Consider the following 18,417-nt stretch of genomic DNA (forward strand, 5'->3'; position numbering starts at 1 on the left):
ACTCCCTTGCTTCTTCCCGTTCCTCCTGCCGATGGGAAGAGGTGGGCTCTGGATACACTTCGAAAGTTAGAGAGCCCTTGGGATTTCCCGACCCACTGGATGTGGGAGTGAGGGAGAGAGAGGGATAAAGGGCCACTCCTGGCCTTGAAGGATGGTGTCGATCCAAGAGGGGCAGGAGCAGAATCCTGGGGGCCCCTTGCTGGGCCCTTGAGTGCTGTTTTGGGGGAGTCCCCAGAAAGGCATCAGGACAGCAGGGGCACTTGGGGAGCTCTTGCACTAGTGCAAAGAACCCACCTGCTATTTAGAGCCTGCCGTTGCAGAAGACCTAAGAGATGCAGGTTCGATCCCTGGGTCAGGGAGATCCTCTGGAGGAGGGCATGGCAACCCACTCCACTGCTCTTGCCTGGAGAATCCCATGGACAGAGGAACCTGGTGGGGTATGGTCCACAGGGTCACAAAGTGTCGGACACGCCTGAAGTGACATAGTGCACACGGATGCACGCAGTGTGTCTGTTCCCACGCTTCCCTGCTGACAGCAGTCCTGGTTATTGTGCCTAGCGTTCAGCTTCCCCCATTCTCTTCTCTTGGAAAATGAACCTAAGTAAGCTTAGTTCTTAAAGTTTTATTCATGTATTTGTTTGGCCGCACCTCAAGGCATGTGGAATCTTATTTCCCTGACCAGGGGTTGAACCTGTGCCCCCTGCAGTGAAAGCTCACAATCTTAATCACTGGAATGCCAGGGAAGTCCCTTAAACTTTTTGTATTTTTAATTAAAAAATAGGTTTGTAATTATCCACTTAGACATCAGGGAGGTCTTCTGATTTTTATGGGACAGTTGACTAAGTTTAACTACCTGAAAACAAATGTTACTCATTAAGAGATATTAGTTAATTTAAAGATACCTAAAGTATACAAAACAAAAAAGAAAAAAATTAGGGAAATTCTGAGACCTTTGGACCCCACAGTTTTTGTTCTGCTGTTTTTATTTTAAGGGCGTTTTAACTCAGATGTTTTCTCATGAAAGAACAAACTTTTTCAATTTTGAATTTTCCTTTAAGGTCTTTTGATCCATTGTGTTGTTGTTTAGTTGCTAAGTCATGTCCCAAACCTTTTGTGATCCTATGGACTGTAGCCCACCAGGCTCCTCTGTCCGTGGGATTTCCCAGGCAAGAATCCTGGAGTACAAACTGTTAAATCAGAATGATGACTTTTCACTACAACTCTGTAAGTTGAAGATAATAATAATAAAAAAAATAACAACCCAACCGGCTCTTAATATTTCTCATATTAAAGAAAGAAGTTTTAGAGAAATCGCTAATGAATCTGATGAAATATTTGTCCAAAGTTCAGCAGCTCTTTCAGTTTCATTCCATACTTCTTATTTCAAAATGTTAGCAGGAGTTATTTCTGGGTAATGAGGTTGGAGTGACTCTTATTGTCATCTTTATAATTTCCATAGTTGCCAACACTTCTTAGGGAAACAGTCTTCTTTGTAATTCCTATGTGTGATACTTTTATAATCAGGAAGAGCCAGAACTATGATTTTTAAAGGTTGAGTTAAAATACCGTTTGAGAACAAATGGCAGCTTCTCAAATGTCAACTCGGCAAAAAAGAGTATTAACTAAACATTCTCTGAAACTCTCTTATGATTTTACTCCAGAAGGGGTCATTGTCTTAAATGGATGGCTGGCTTCAGGAGGCTACTTCCAAGAAGAATGCTGGCCCTGGCCAGTGAGTCTGGGTGCATGTGTGTGTGTGTGTGTGTTTCCTGCTGTTCGTGGAAAAAGGACAGGTTAGTCAACAAGAACAAAGAGACCAACCCACCCAATGGACATCATTGTTAACAAAGAGATGGCATGATTGGTAGTTGCCAAGGAATATGAGGAACAAAAAAAGAGAAGGAAGTACGATTATATTGTGGGTGAAGGAATCAAACTTTAAGCAGAAATCTTGTAGGTAAAATAAAAGATTTTACGTTAGAAAAAAATGTAATTTTATTGGACAAATCATTGTGAACTCATGACCTTTAACAGAAATGTGTTTTTCTGACTGCCGTCCATTAATAGGTGCACTTCTGCCAACCCCCGACTCTCACTGAAATGACCTGAGACTTCTTGAAGGATGACTCTGCATCTTGGAGTAAGGAAAATTTAGGATAGGGCTAGAAAACAAAGGTTTCAGACAGGTAATGGTAGAAGGATAAGGAAGCCATTGACTAAAATGCAACAGTTTTGACATCAAAAAAGAAAAAAAACAATGATGATTGACTGAAATGAGTTGAATGTGAGAGAATCTCAAGACAAAGAAGTTGACATGTAATTTCTTAAAAGGATAAATATACCAGAATATGTTAGCTTTAATTAATAGAGGAGTGCCAACAAATAGGGATTTTTAAAACTAAATTAGTAGGCTTAAACATTTTTTTACTATGTAGTTAGCAAAGTGTGACCACAATAAATTAATGGGAGACAGATAGTTCTGGGCAAAGGTAGAAATTGTACCAAGAACAGGAAAGATGGATCAAGATCAGTGGTCACACACAATAAATAGAAATTATATGTGTGGAGGTCTCAGAGTGGATCAACCCCAAAGTTTTCTAAGATGAAGAATTACCCAAATATTCTGCAGGGGAAACCGCCAAAACTCACTGTTAGTCCTAATGAGATATGATAAAGCACACATACATTTTTAATACTTGAAACAGACCCGGTCAATACTACTCATACATTCATATGATGAGACAGTAGGATTTGGCTCAGTAAAATTGTAGAATGCACTATTATGGTGAGAGACACCAGACTCCAAGGGATGAATTTGTACAATCTATTGATGTAGCAAGTCAAGTTTAAACAGAAAAGAGGAGCTTGGGTTGGATAGATCCATATCCTTGTCCAGAATCAAGCGATTTACAATGCAGAAAGCTAATCTTGGCTGGTCAGAGATAGTAGTATTTTTTTCTCTTGGTTCTGAAAATTACTGTAACCATGCAAAGATATAGGGGGAAAAAAACTGCTGTGAACCTAGGATAGTGTCAGATAATCCTGGAAAGGGAACACAAGAAAGTAATTAAAATATATACAGCGATGAGGAAGGTGAACATCAACATCCATAGTTGATGAGATATGATAACCACTGAAGTGCAACTGTCTAATAATGAGTTCTGTTATCACTGTGGTATTTGTGGATGTTTTTTTCTCCTTTTATGATGTTCACAGCGTCCTAAAGGGGACAGGGAACTGGAATGTCACAGAGGCTGAGGCAAGAGGTCACCACCAAGAAGTCTGTGACCTTCAACAAAAAGATCAAGTCCTACCTGAAAGCCCCAGGGTTGAACAGGATTCAGTTCACACTCTGTCTCACCCTGGGATCTTTGGGAATCAGTCTATCTTGAAAAATAGCAGCATGTCTCTTAGTCATGCCTTCCTCGTCATCAGCTGCTTCGAGAGTTTGGTCTCCGCTTACTGGGAAGTAAACCTCTCCTGGGAACCCAGAGGCCAAAGTTTCTCCATCCTCTAACCGGTCCTTTGGGTTTTCAGCCTCTTTCTAATCTTCAGCTGGGAGCCTAAGAATGTCTTCTTTGTTGAGTCATTTGTGGAACTTGAAGCTACTTAAATCTATAATTTGTTAGCTGTTTTTTTCCAACTATTTTCCCAGCAAATAGCTGTCTATTTTTCATGTATCAGTCAACAGACTTTCAGAGGCCTTCTCCGTGTTAGGCCCTGAAGTCACTTACTGTGGTGTTCAGAGCAGGTGCAAACTGCCCTCACGGGGGTTAGAGTTTAATGAAGACAGACGTGGCTGAATAAGCCACACATTGACACTAGCTAGAGAAGAAGGGTAAAGGGGGGCTAGGCATGGGATTAGCAGGGGCTCTTGGTCTAGCCTCGGGGCTCGGGGTGCTTTCCTTGAGAAAGTGATATCGAAAGGGAGGAATTTTCTGTGTGAAGTGGAGGAGGAGCGTTTTGAGAAGAAGGCTATGCAAAAGCCAGGAGGAACCAGGCTGTAGTGCACAGACCCAGAGAAAGGTGGGTTCTGGACCCAGTTTCAATGTGTGTATATGGGTGTTTCCCCAAACATCCAACAAGCAATTATTGGGACACAGCCTGTGTATCTTACAACTCAACTCAATTCTGACACCGTCTACCTGGAGTTTGAGGTTTAAGGGCTCAGTTCTACAAGACTGTCCTCCCCCAACCCTCCATTTAGAGGCGAGTTTTCTCTTGGGGAGAGGGGAGGGAGGCTGAGCTTTGTGGCTTCCCCAGAGGCCAGTATTTATTTTTTTTTAATATTTAAATATTTATTTTGGCTGCACTAGACCTTATTTGCAACAACAGGGATCAAACCCACATGCCTTGCATTGGAAGGTGGATTTTTAACCACTGAATGACCAAGGAAGTCTCCAGAGGGCAGTCTTTTTTTTTTTTCCCCCCAGAGGGCAGTCTTAAGCCCAAGTTTTCACCTGTGCTTCTGACCCCGTGGCTACAGATCAGAGGTCCCAACCACCACCCTCCTTAGGTTCTATTAATTTGCTAAAGTGGCTCAGAGAACTCAGAGAAACATTTTCCTTACTAAATTACCGATTTATTATAATAGGATGTATATTCAGAAACAGTCAGACAGAAGAGATGCCAAGGGCAAGGCATGGGGGAAAGTCATGGAACTTTCATGCTCTTTCCACACACCCCACTCTGCCCAGATCTCTTTGCGTTCACCAACCCAGAAGTTCTCCAAAGACCATCCTTTTGGGTTTTTAGGGAGGCTTCATTACATAGGCATGAATGATTACATCATTGCCTGTTGGCCGTTGATCCAACCTCCAGCCCCTTTTACTTCCTGGGAGGTCAGGAGGGCGGGACTGAAAGTTCCAGCCTTCTAATCACTGGTTGGTTCCCCTAGCAAGCAGACCCCATCCTTACCAACAGTCACCTCATTAACATAAACTAGGGTGTGGTTGAAAGGGATTTGTTATGAATATCAAGACAACTTTATTGCTCTTATCACTTAGAAATTCCAAGGGTTTTAGGAACTCTGCCAAAAACCAGGGACAAAGACCACGTATATTTTTTATCACACCATACCAGGCTTGGGTTTTTGAGTGTGAGGCACTGTGAGAAATTTAAGTGAGTAGTTGAATAGAAAGCAGTGGAGACTATTCTGGTAGGAGATAATTAATTTGACAGTCACTGGGAGATAAGCAGAGGTCCGGCAGGAAGCAGATGTATGCTCCAACTGTTTACTTTGAGGAGAGTTTAAGAAAGGTACTGTTTATAAAATTATGGGTCGGGTTGAAGGAAATCTATTACAAAAGAGGGTAGTGTTCTGGGGCTTGCAAATTGGGAGCCATTAACCCTTCCAGGCCTGAAATGTTACTGAAAGTCAGATAGAACTGTGTGCTGAGGGGAGGAGCCTAACAGTAGCCATGGACTTTGGTATAGGGACACTGCCTTCAGGACACTGGCCCACCTCCTCCCCTCTGGTCTCTTGTTTACACCTCCCACCTGCAAAATCCAAATGGGGACTTCCCTGATGGTCCAGTGGATAGGAATCTGCCAATGCAGGGGACACGGGTTCGATCCCTGATCCAGGAGGATTCCACATGCTGCAGAGCAACTGGGCCCAGTCACCATGACTACCGAAGCAAGAGAGGCCACCTCGGTGAGAAGCCCACTCGCCTCGACAAAGAGCAGCCCCCCCTGCAACTAGAGAAGGCCCTCGAGCAGCAATGAAGACCCAGTGCAGCCAGAAAGAAATAAAATTAAAAATCAAAACAAAACAACCCAAGCAGAAGCACAAGGAAAGGGAGCCTGAGGTAGTCCATCCAGGGTCCCCTCCAGAGCCCAGGGTGGGGGGAGAAAGGGCAGAGATGGCGTCTGGAGGGGTAAGCAGAAGATGGCACGGGTGGTAATTTAATCCTTGGACCAGACAGGAGGCAAAAAGAGGCCTGAGACAGTTTTGAGTCCTTGATACGTTGGACACTGGGCTGAAGGAGGTTGAACAAACCACCCCAGGAGACAGAGGAGGAGCGGCCAGAAGGAGCAGAATCACCAAGACTATCCTAGAAGCTAATTTAAGGCCGAGACAATTGTCAGTTTTTACAGAAATAATTACCCACTCCCAGAGGCATACTTTTCTTGCTTTTATCTATTTTCTCTGCTAGAGCCCAGAAGCTGGAAAAATGGAATTGCCTTTGGGTCCCTCTCTTGACCCCAACCGACCTTATCTAAGGCAAGAATCCCTTTAAGGCACCCCCAGCAGTATTGCCTGGTGCCTCTTCTAGACAGAAGGTGAATGTTTAGGTCCGAATTCTAGTGAGCTACAGGACCTTGGGCAATTTACTTAACTTCCCAGTTTACCTGTCTGGAAAATGGGAATGGTAACAGTTGTGAGAATTAATTCAGGTATCCCAGGTGAAGTTCCAGGGCCATAATAAATGCTCCAAAGTTCTAGGTATTAATAGTTTAGTTCCAATAATGCCTGGGATAGGGTGGATGCTCAATAAATACTTGTTAAATGAATAAATTGTTCTAGTTGAAAAAATGTTATCACTCTGCCAATGCAAGGGATCCCTGGCCTGGGAATTAAGATCTCACATGCCATCCAATGTGGCCAATAGATAAATAAATACATAAAAATAATATCAATTTAAAAAAAAGATGGACACTTCTTACCTCAGTGGCAACCATAGGACATTTTACGGAAAAAATAATTGAAAATCTTTAGAGTTTTAAAATTTCTGTTATAGTAACAAAATAAAAATATTAACTTTAATAGTAATCTAAGTGTTATGTTAACTGAATAATCAAACTATTGACTTTCAGGAAGGAAGTGCGTGGATTGATACCAAGATTGATACCATTGATATTCAGAACACTGACAGGAAACTTGGGCTCACAGATTCTGGAAGTCAAAAGTGTTCTTCAGGTTTCCCAGGCAGGGATGGGGCATGGTTGGGATGATGATAAGGATGAGGCAGGGCAGATGAGCTTCCGAGAGGAAAGAAAGGTCTTATAACAGGGAGTGCAAGGTATTGAAACAGAAAATGTTTAGTTTGCCTTAGTTTATTTATAATTATTTGTTTTTGTTAAACTGAAGTTCTTTTGGATGAAAAAGGTATGCATATGACTGTGGTTGTGTAAGAGAACGTCCTTGTTCTTAGGAGCTATGTGAAGTACTTAAAAGCAAAGGAGTTCTGAGGTCTGCAAATTACCCTTAAATAAATGATTAAAAAAATAAGAAATGGGTCTAGCTATACTTATATGTATCTAGTGAGACAGAGTGATAGGTAAGTAAAACAAAATGTGAAAAGTTGATGATTTAGATGAAGCGTATATTGAAATTCATTGCACTTTATTTTTTATTTAAAATTTTTTTCAAAATAAAGAGTGGGGGAAAATGGTAACACCTGCTTAGTATAGAACAATTGAGAAAAAATAGAAACATGGAAAGAAGAAAAAAATACCCATAATTCCACCATCTAAAGATAGTCAATGTTGACATTTTGGTGTATTTTCTTTCATTTTTCTTAGGCACTTAAAAGTTGTATTTGATATTGCTATATATACACACAGACCCACTGATAGTTTAAATTTAAACAGTACATGTTTGAATAGCACATTGTTTCAATTTAGATGAGTAGACAGGAACCAGAAATAATTTTAACATTCAGAAGTTTTCTGAAGACCTTAAAGTTGGATATTCTATTGCATATATTTTACTGCATAGCCATACATGAGCTATTTTTCTATTGTGGTCCCTAGGGCAGTATGGTACAGTGGTCAGAGCCCAGGTATGGTGGTCAATTGCTTGGGTTTGAATCTGGCTTACTCACTAGGTGACCTTGAGGAAGTTTCCTAGCTTTCTGATTCTGCCTCCTCATCTGTAAAGTGGGGATCACAGAGGGTATTGGGAGGATGAAGCGAGTTAAATGTGTAAAGTCTTCAGAAAAGTGATAGGCACCTCACTGTCACCACCATGACCATCATCATCACCATCACCACCATCATAATCACCATCACCACATTTATCATTATCATTATTACCATCACTACCACCATTATCATCACTATTATTAGCTTGAGGAACCAGATGGTAAGGATGACTCAGTAGGTTATTTTTGTTTTGTTTTATTTTGGTTTTCATTCTTAAACCAAGGAGACCAAGGTCCTCAAGCATTCACAATCCTTAGAAGTCACCTACAGATGGTGACTAATCTGAATCTCAAAGGCACAAAATCAGCTTATTTCTCTCTCTGCTGATGCCATCACCCCAAAAGCCGCAATGACAAGAGAGCACCATTCTTTCTTTTTATTTTCTACCCTTTTCCCCACCCTTCTTACCAAGTCTTCCTGATCTTGCCACTTGCCAGCTTTAATTTCTCCATGAGACTATCTCAGCCTCAGATATCCTCAGCTGACATGACTTCCCAGAACCTTAATGTCATTTTCTATTCTGCCTGGATTACAGCTGTTTTGCTCCAGCACTTGCGGGGTAGCATTGTATCAAGTTAGCTTAAAAGAGCTCACCTCTGGCTATACAGAGTTCTTTCATCCTTATTTTTGTTTTGTTTTGAAATTTTGTAACTCCCTTCCCTACTGAAGATTATGGAAGAAGAAGAGAAGATAAAAGTTAACTTTATTGTATTTCATGGGAAACATTAAACATCTGAAAAACCTAAATATACCACAGTCTGCCTAGAGAATCTTCTGGCAGTGAGTAACAACTGCCATGAAACTTTTCAAACCCTTTAACCCAGTATTACCACTTTGGGGAATATACCCCAAGGAAATAACCCAAAAGAGGAAAAAAATGTGATTCGTGCAAAGAGGTTCGTGTGCTGCTATTTATAAGAGTGGAGAATTGGAAATAAGCCAAATGCCAAATAAGGGAATGGCTCGGCAAATTATGGTATAGCGACATGAGGAAATACCAGGCAACGATTTTCAAGGATGGGAATGTAGCCTCTGCTGGCTCTAGGGAATGCATAGATTATTTTAAGTGACAAAGAACACCAAATGGAAAGTTTGCAACTGTGTAAAATGTGTGCTGGGCAAAAAAGTTTGGAGGCAGATCTTGAGGAAAGGAAAATGTTGTTCAGAGTTGAGGGTGGTGTGAGTGCTGTCAAACTGCTTGTGAATTACTGGCAAGTTGTGTACTGCTGTAAAGTTGTAATGGCAATGTCTTCTGGGGCCTGACCCTTTCGACAGCTATTTGAGCAGAGAAAGTGGATAATTATAAATCAACCAGTGGACTTGGTTTGCAGCAAAACATCTTCACAGTTATGTGCCAAAGCCTGGGAAAATATGAACTCTGGCATCAGAAGTCTTTGCTCTAGAATCTAGAGACACTAAGAGTTGCAGAAAAGACATTTGTTGTGTAGTCGCTAAGTTGTTGTCCGACTCTTTGTGACCCCATGGACTGCAGCATGCCAGGCTTCCCTGTCCTTCACTATCTCCTGGAGTTTGCTCAGAAGACATGCTGGGTTTTAAAACCTGTTTGGAGGAACTTCCCTGACGGTCCTGTAGTTAGCACTCCGTGCTTCCACTGCAGGGGGCTTGGGTTCAGGCCTAAAATCCTGCATGCTGCAGGGCATGGCAAAAAAACAAAAACAAAAACTTGTTTGGAATCAAACCCCTGGCACATCAATCCTCAGATCTTGCTGAGAGCTCACCAATAATGAGCCAAGTGGTGGGGATATATTTTTTTTTTAATGGGGAGGGAGAAGGAAATTAGATTTCAGAGGCCAGAATGTATCAGAGATTCCTAATAAATATTTACCAAAATAACATTACTTCTTCAACTACTTTTACAAAGTCAGGCCTACAGTAGACTCACACTTAAAAAAAAAAATACTAGGAATGCAAGAGTTCAGCATGGGAAACTGGACAGTCATAGCAAGAAACTAACAGCATGGAGCTGTGAGAAAACAGGAAGGGGAAAAAAATAGGAAGGACATGGAGAGATATTTGTGGCAAGTTCAGGGGTATATCAAGTACTTTTTTAAAATAATATTATCTTGAGTAAGAATTAATTTTTAACAACTAGTAAACAAGGAAACACATCCGCTGGAATGAACTGTTATTAAAGGTTACACACCATTTTAAAAGTCATTTTTTTCTAGTGAATTCTTACCTTATCATCTGAAGGCTCTTTGGCTTGGAATGAATTTTTTCCTTTCTCAGTCTTAACTTGGGCAGTAAGACACAATCAAATTTGGATTCTTTTTTTTCATCAACAGTTCACAGGAATTACAACAGGAGCCTGCACCAACAGTATCAGACACTGAATTTTGTAGTGATGAGACATCAAAGACGAATCTCATTTCTACGGTCTTCTCCAAAGAAGTCAAGTCCTAGTTCAGTGGAGTTAAGCACCAGTGTTGTGCAATGTGTCTTAACTACGTTCTTTGTTTGTTCACTGAAGAATGTGTTTTGTTTTACTAGTTCCTCTCCCTGGTGATTTAACAACATGTTAAGTACATCCAGAACCTTTGGGTGGAGGGGGGCCGTTTGTGTCCCAAATTCTTATAATTGGTGGCTCCCTGACAGACCCCGCCTCTGCCAGACCCGACCCTGTTACCCCTCAACCCGTCTACACATTTTATCCTGTGTTTAATCAAGTCCACATCTGTGGATCCCTAGAAAGACATTCAGCTTCAGGGTCTCTAGAAAAGTCCTGGAGTCAAGAGTGGTTTTGCAGGAACCCAGATGCCACAACTCCTGTTACTTTCACAAGTTACCTTATTGGAGGGAAAGGTCTTAGAATTTAGGATGATGAATCTCTCAATTCAGAGAGAACTGAAAGATGGGCTACACCACAATGACGCCTTGGCACAGCAGTGCCCTGACATTGAGTTGAAAAACATCTGCTGGAGGAAAGTTCTTTCGAATAAACTGTGATTGAGCCATGTCTTTTCTGGTTTGTCATAAGGTTTCTCAATCCTGGCGTGCTATTAACATTTGGGGCAAGATAATTATTTGTTGGGGTGGGGGAGGGGGTTGTGTTTACAGTTTATGTGACTTCTACCCACTAGAAACTAGTAGAATCCCTTCCAGTTCTTTTTCCCCCCTCCAGTTTTGATGACCAAAAATGTCTCCAGGCACCATCAAATGTCACCTGGGAGGCAAAATGGCACCCAGTGGAGAATTGTTAGTTGATTAGATATTTTGTGTGGACATGATGGTATTTGGGCAACAGTATGAGACTCTCCCCTATCTCTGTAAAGAATGGAACATTCCAACTTCATCTACTCTGCCCTTGGCTTCCCAGCTGGCTCAGCCCAAAATAAAACTTGTTTTCATTCCTGACTCTTCATTAAGCTCTTCTCCAACACTTTCTTATTCTTCCTCAAATCCACTTCCCCCAGTTAATCTGCCTCAAGCATTGATTATTATCGAAATTCCCCAAAGAAAACCTGTAACAACTTGGAACTTGGAAATCTCGAGCCCTTTTTGGTTAGAGAGCCCTAAGTGGCAGAATCCTCCTCAGGTCTTTTTTTTTTTTTTATGGCTGTACCATGCAGCATCTTAGTTTCCCAACCAGGGAGTCCATGCCTCCTGCAGAGGAAGCTCATAACTTCAATCACTGGACCACCGGGGAAGTCCCCTTTTATTTTTCTTAAAAAACGAGTTGAGTTCAGCCAACCCTCAACTTGAGAAATTAACTCACTGGTCTGACAGTTATTATGTTTGGGGTCACCTGCCCTTTGGAATTTCTTAGAAGCATATCATGCAGCTGTGTGGAGCTTTGTAGGTAGGAAATGAGAAAGGGCAGAGTTCTGGAGATAACAGTTTGGCGGCCACTGTGAGTAGCGAGCATGCTGACGAAACTCGGGGAGCAAATTAAAGCCTGGAGCTGCTGCATCAGCTTTTCCTGAATCAGCTCTGATGCCTGTCAACAGTGAGGGCCTCCCCTGAGCTCCTCCAGAGCAAAGGAGCCCTTTGGAGTCTCTGACACGGTGTCCATGGTGGTTTCTCTGTGGTCTGGAGGGAGACATGATGCCTTTGTCATTTCATTGCAGTCATTGAACGGAGGGCAAGATGGACTGGTAAGGAGGGCATTGGTAGTCTAACGAGATTGATACAGGGCTTCCCTGGTGGCTCAGTGGCGAAGAATCTGTCTGCCAATGCCAGAGAAACAGGTTCGATCCCTGGTCTGGGAAGATCCCACATGTGGAGGAGCAAGTGGGCCCATGTGCCACAACTATTGTGACTGTGCTCTGGAGCCTGTGAGCCACCACTACTGAGCCCACACATTGCCACTACTGAAGCCTGTGACCCCTAGAACCCGTGCCCTGCAACGAGAGAAGCCACCACAACGAGAAGCCTGTGCACCGCAAGGAGAGTAGCCCCTGCTCACAGCCAAAGCAGCAATGAAGACCCAGCACAGCCATAAATAAATAAAATTATATAAAAAATAAAGACGGAGAGACAGGCTGAGACCCGGGGCCCTTTGTTGCATGCTACAGTGCTTGCACCTGGACAAACGTCTCTCTGAGTAGTAAAATACAAGGAAACGTTAACGGAATAAAAATAGCTGCATGTCTGTGTAGTTGGGGCAAATTCTGGACAACAAGATACAAAAGACACAGAAAGGGACTTCCCTGGTTATCCAGTGGTTAAGAATCCGCCTTCCAGTGCAGGGGACGCGGGTTCAATCCCTAGTCAGAGAACTGAGATTCCACATGCCACAGGGCAACTAAGCCCATGCACTGCAACTACAGACCGCATCTAGGGAGAAGCCCACTCACGACATGAAGACCCAAAGCAGCCAAAATTAAATAAATAGAAGCTACAAAAAGACCAAAAATCCCAACTGCCAATTCTGAGAAGCTGGGAGCAAAAACAGGTTGTCAGGACCAAAAGCAGGGTACTGTGCATGTCCCCTGCACTCAATATCACCAAAGGGGTGGGCAAGCTACCTAAGCCACCCTGCCAGCCCAACCCCTGGATGCACCCCTACCCTCACTTTATATGAGGAACAAGCTCGCCCCTCTTTGGGAAACAAGGAAGGGAAACTGTTGCTTGTTTTTGCTTCCCCACCGCTGCAGCAGGGGCCCCAGTGTAGCCTTGCCTACATTTCTTGTCCAGCCTCTAGTCAATTTCTATTGACTGGGGAAGGCCAAGAACGCTGGTTGGTAACATAATTTATGCCACTTGGACTATTAGTTAAGCCTATTCATACTTGTCCAAAGGCTTCCCTGAGTTCATTACTAGGAAGATCAAGTAGGAATCAGTGGCAGGGTTGCCGATGGGCTGGGGTTGAAGGAGGAGAAAGATAGAGGTGAAAAGATGGCATTCTTTTCACGGTTGCATGCCACAGCCAGAGTCCAAAAAATTTCTTCATGAAAGAGAAGGAATCAGATTTTCATTCTTTTTGGTCTGGAGGGAAGAATTGCAGCTCTTAAAGACAGGAATTCCCTGGATGTCTCTGGGGCTAAAACTCCATGCTCCCAATACAAGGGGCTTGGGTTCAATCCCTGGTGAGGAAACTAGATTCTACATGCTGCAACTAAGATGAAGAGCCTTCATAGCACAACTAAGACCCAGCTCAGCCAAATAAACAACATAAAAATTTAAAAAACCCAAGATAATTGGAATCCCCATTTCCATAATGGTGCAGAATGAGAGAAATCCGGTTAGCCATCAAACGTTGAAGTGCAGTTGAGCTGAGCGGAAGGCAATAACCACAGAATGTGAATATCAAAAGAAGAAAGCCAGGAGACGGCAGGAAAGAAAGCACTGAAAAGCTGCTGACTGGAAAACTACCCTCATGCTAAAAAATCCCCATAAAAACATCAAGTCGTTTCTTGTTGTAGTTACACTCCTGCCCTGGAAAGATTTATGAAAGCAAAGGAAGACAGGAGCACGTAACTTAATTAGGAACAGGCTACCTTGAACACAGTTATTCAATAGCTGTGGCTTAATTTGCTTAACAGACCCTGGTCCTGGTTCAAATAAACTTGCTCTACTAGTCACTTCTGTCTTTCACTTTTGTGGCAACTGCTGCCTGTTGACCTCGCTGCTCAGGTAAATGCTGGAGTCAGGCAAAGAGGAGATTGTTCCCTGCTAAGAAGCAGGAGACCTGAGGAGAGGTTACTCATGTGCCTTAAAAGAGCTGTTTTACCTCTCTAGACCTTCATTTCTGTATCTATGAAATGAAAAAAATATTTTTTGAATAGAATTAATAGTGAACACCTAAAAAAAAAAAATAAGGGCCAATTCAGGAAAAAGAAAAATATTCTAAACTTTTTTCTTTTCATGAAGAAACCAGCAACCCAGAGGCAGCTTTTTTACCTTTCTCTCTAAAATTAGATCTTGGACTTTGGGTTGCCCATCATTGGACTATATGACTGCTGATTTCTCTTCCAGATGAATTAGGTTCTTGGTCCCGTAATGGAAGTGACTTATATTGACTGCTTCGTCATATCATTTCTAGTCAGTTCTTTCCTTAATAACATCATCAGAAGGCTCTTTGGACAGTGTTTTTCATTCTCAAGAGGCTTTTGAAAAACTCCTGGATACAAATGTTATTGTGGTATTTTATTTACACATATGTGCCTTAAAGGCATCTGTCTTAGTTTGGCAATTACTGCAGAGTCAAATCAATAAACATTAATAATTCAACAGCTAAAGTAATGATTTTCAGCAAACAACTCAGCGAAGTTTGACAGTTTACAAACAACTAGTCAGTTGATTAGGACTGGAACTTCAAATATCCTTGTGTGTCTTCAAATGAAATACTCTTGGAACAGTAAATCATTACCAACAAAAGTGGGAGGTGCCCACTGATATTTCATCATGTAAATCTGAACACCTGATCCATCTTGCTTTGAAACCCTCCCAAAGCAAATAATTAGACGATTCTGATGTAGGGTATGATCCTAAAAAATCAAAAGAGATGGCAAACCAAGAACACTGTAAAACTTTTCCTTTCTAGACCTTTGGGAAAACAGTCTGATAGTTCCTTAAGAGGTTAGATGTAGAGTTACCATTTGTCCTGGAAGTTCCACTCCTAGGGGTATACCCAAGAGAAATGAGATCATACATCTATACAAAAACCTGTACACAGATGTTCATAGGTTCATAGCAGTATTGTTGATAATGGCCAAAAAGTAGAATCAATCCAAATATCCATCAACTAAGGAATGGATAAACAAAATTTATCCACACAATGAAATATTCTTTGCCTTTAAGAAGAAATGAAGTACTAATACATGTTACAACATAGATGAACCTTGAAGACATCATGCTAAATGAAAGAAGCCAGACCCCAAAGGTCACATGTTGTGTGATTCCATTCATATGAAATGTCTAGAACAGGCAGATGTTTGAGACAGAAAGTAGATCAGTGGTGGCCGAGGGTGGAGCAGGTTGGGGTGAGATGGAGGTGACTTCTAATGGGTGTGGGGTTTCTTTTTTTTAAATTACTTATTTTATTTTATTTTTGGCTATGTTGAGTCTTCATTGCTACACATGGGCTTTTGCTAGTTGCAGTGAGCATAGGCTACTCTCTAATTGCGGTGTGTGGACTTCTCATTGCGGTGGTTTCTCTTGTGGAGCATGGGTTCTAGAAGTTTGGACTCAGCAGTTGTGGCACATAGGCTGACTTGCTCTGTGGAATGTGGAATCGTCCCAGACCAGGGATCAAACCTGTGTCCTCTGCACTGGCAGGTAGATTCTTATCCAGTAGACCACCAGGGAAGTCCCAGTGTGGGGTTTCTTTATGGAGAGACAGAAAATGTTCTAAAATCATTTTGTGGTGATGGTTGTACAATTCTCTGAATATGCTAAAAACCCTGGAATTGTTCACTTTGGGTGAATTGTGCAGTGTGTGAACTACATCTCAATTAAGTTGCTATAAATTTTTTAAATCTATTATAAATTTTGTTAAAAAACAGAAACAAAAACTTTAAGCCTTTGGGCACGCCATGGTGATGCAGCATTGGCTCAGACAGCAGAATTTACATTCTCTTAATGGGTCTGCTTTCCTAGGCCAAGGATACAATTGTATGGTGTGTGTGTGTGTTTGTATCATCCTTAAACCCATCTCCTCAAAATGAAAAGACTGTTAGACCAATCTGTCAAATTGTATTATAACATAATGTGGACCTTGGTTTAAAACAGTCATTGGTCAAACTTGTGGATTATTTTCAAATATCTTTTGATATTGATTTAACATAATTCTAACATAATTAATAATAATTCTAACATAAATCTAGCGTACTATAGATCTAACATAATTCTACAGTAATAAGAAAATAGACTCTGTATGATTTCAATACCTTTAGATCACGAAATCTTTGCATCTTATTTTATGTCCCTGGATATGGTCCAGTGTCTCCTAATTTACAGTCTATGGGAACTTGAATAGAATTTGTATCCTACTGTTGTGTGAAAATTGTATAAATCTTAATTATGTTGAATTGGCTCATGGTGATTTTCAAGCCTACTATATCCTTCTACTTTTCTGTATATTCATTCTATTAATTTTTGAGAGTTTTCTCTTGAAACTCCAACTAAAAATCATGATTTATCTATTCAAAAAATAATTGTAATATATAGCAAAACTATATGTAACTTTGTTCTGTGTTTTCCAAGTCTCCTGTAAATGTGTTATCATACTTTCATAATTTAAAAAAAGAAAGAAAGAAAAAGAATTAAATGGTTATTGGTCATTTAAACTTACTGCCATCCTGAGGATTCACAAGTCACGTCTAAAGTAAACATATATCTGTAACTTGTGTAGTTCACACACTGCACACACGGACATGACTGAGCAGCTAATACAAAGGCTAAGAGCTCGTGATGGGTAAAACCGAGAAGGGTGTCAGCCCATGATCAATTTGTAAAATAACCAATGTATTAGCATGTTTTGATCACAGATCTGCTCCTCAAGCCACATGGATTGTAGCCCGCCAGGCTCCTCTGTCCATGGGACTCTCCAGGCAAGAATACTGGAGTGGGTTGTCATGCCCTCCTCCGGGGGATCTTCCCCACCCCAAAATTGAACCCAAGTCTCCTGCACTGCACGCAGATTTTTTACCATCTGAGCCACGAGGAAGGCCCTCTTAGCCTTTAGGGCTGTCCATTTCTAGACTTTGCCTGTCCCAGCGAAAGATAGCAGTCCTGCATTGGTGGAATCTCTGATCTAAAAATCTTCCACAGCGTTTCTTTACTTTCTACCCTTTTATATAGATCTATGCCAAAAGTTCTTTGTGGTAATTCTATCTTCTTGTGCTATCTTGATTGCAGATAGTAAGTTAGTTTCTGACCCAGAGGCTCAGCATGATTTTTAGGCTCTTGCTTTTTTTTTTGCTACGCCGCATGACTTGTGGGATTTCAGTTGCCTGACCAGGGATCGAACCCGAGCCCTCAGCACTGAGAGTGAGGAGTGCTAACCTCTGGATTGCCAGGGAATTGACTTAAGCTCTTTCTTAGAAGAAAGAGAGAGGGAGCCAAAAAGGGAGAAGAGGGCTTTGGCTCCTCTTTTTATATGTTTCTCTGTCCCTGGGCCTTTCTTATGTAAATTGGGCTTAGGCAGGAGCGTTGTTTGTTTTACCTGAGGTTCTCACTCCGGTCCTCGGACCTTCCTTTGTTCTATTTTCGCAGGCTTTCCCTTCCAGGTCTTTTAGCCACCGCCATTTTGGACTCTTTTTCCCTATTCTAACTACCTAACAAATTCAAATTGAACAAGACCATTTCTCTTCTCCCCTGATGAGACCATTAGCATCTCAGAGGGGCCTGGTGCTCGCCGCACCCCCTGCCCGCCAACAACCCCAAATAAATCAAATTCTGTAGGAGGACTCAACTTTCCCTAAAAATTCACATCCCAAGATTCTTTTTCTTTTTTTAATTTTCTGCTGCTGTGCCCAGGCTTTCTCTAGTTGAGGTGAGTGGGGACTACTCTCTAATTGCAGTGCTCAGGCTCAACAGTTGCAGCTTACAGGCTCTAAAGTGTGGGTTCAGTAATTGTGGTACACCGGCTTGGTTGCCCAAGGCACGTGGGATCTTCCCAAACCAGGGATCGAACCCATGTCCCCTGCATTGGTGGGCAGACTCTTAACCACTGGACCACCAGGGAAGTCCCCAGCATTCTGAGGTGAATGATCAGGTCTCACTCTCAGTAGATCCAGAGTTATGCTGGTGAGTCAAGGCTTTTGGAGGTTGGGACTCTGCACCCAGGATAAAAATAAATCCTGGAGCGACACTTTCAGTATCTCTGAGCATCCTTTGCTGCTATGACTTGCTCTGTTCAGACTTTCTTAACTGTAACCAAAAAGCTTGCTGACACCAGGATACTGGATTCCATAGTCTGTTCAGTCTTTTTATTTTTATTTTTTAAATCCTTTTGGCAGCACTGCACAGTGTGTGGGATCTTAGTTCCCAGACCAGGCAGGGACGGAACCTGTGCCAGAGCCC

This window comes from Cervus canadensis, chromosome 1 (genome assembly GCF_019320065.1).
Source record: "Cervus canadensis isolate Bull #8, Minnesota chromosome 1, ASM1932006v1, whole genome shotgun sequence".
In the NCBI taxonomy this organism is placed as follows: Eukaryota; Metazoa; Chordata; class Mammalia; order Artiodactyla; family Cervidae; genus Cervus; species Cervus canadensis.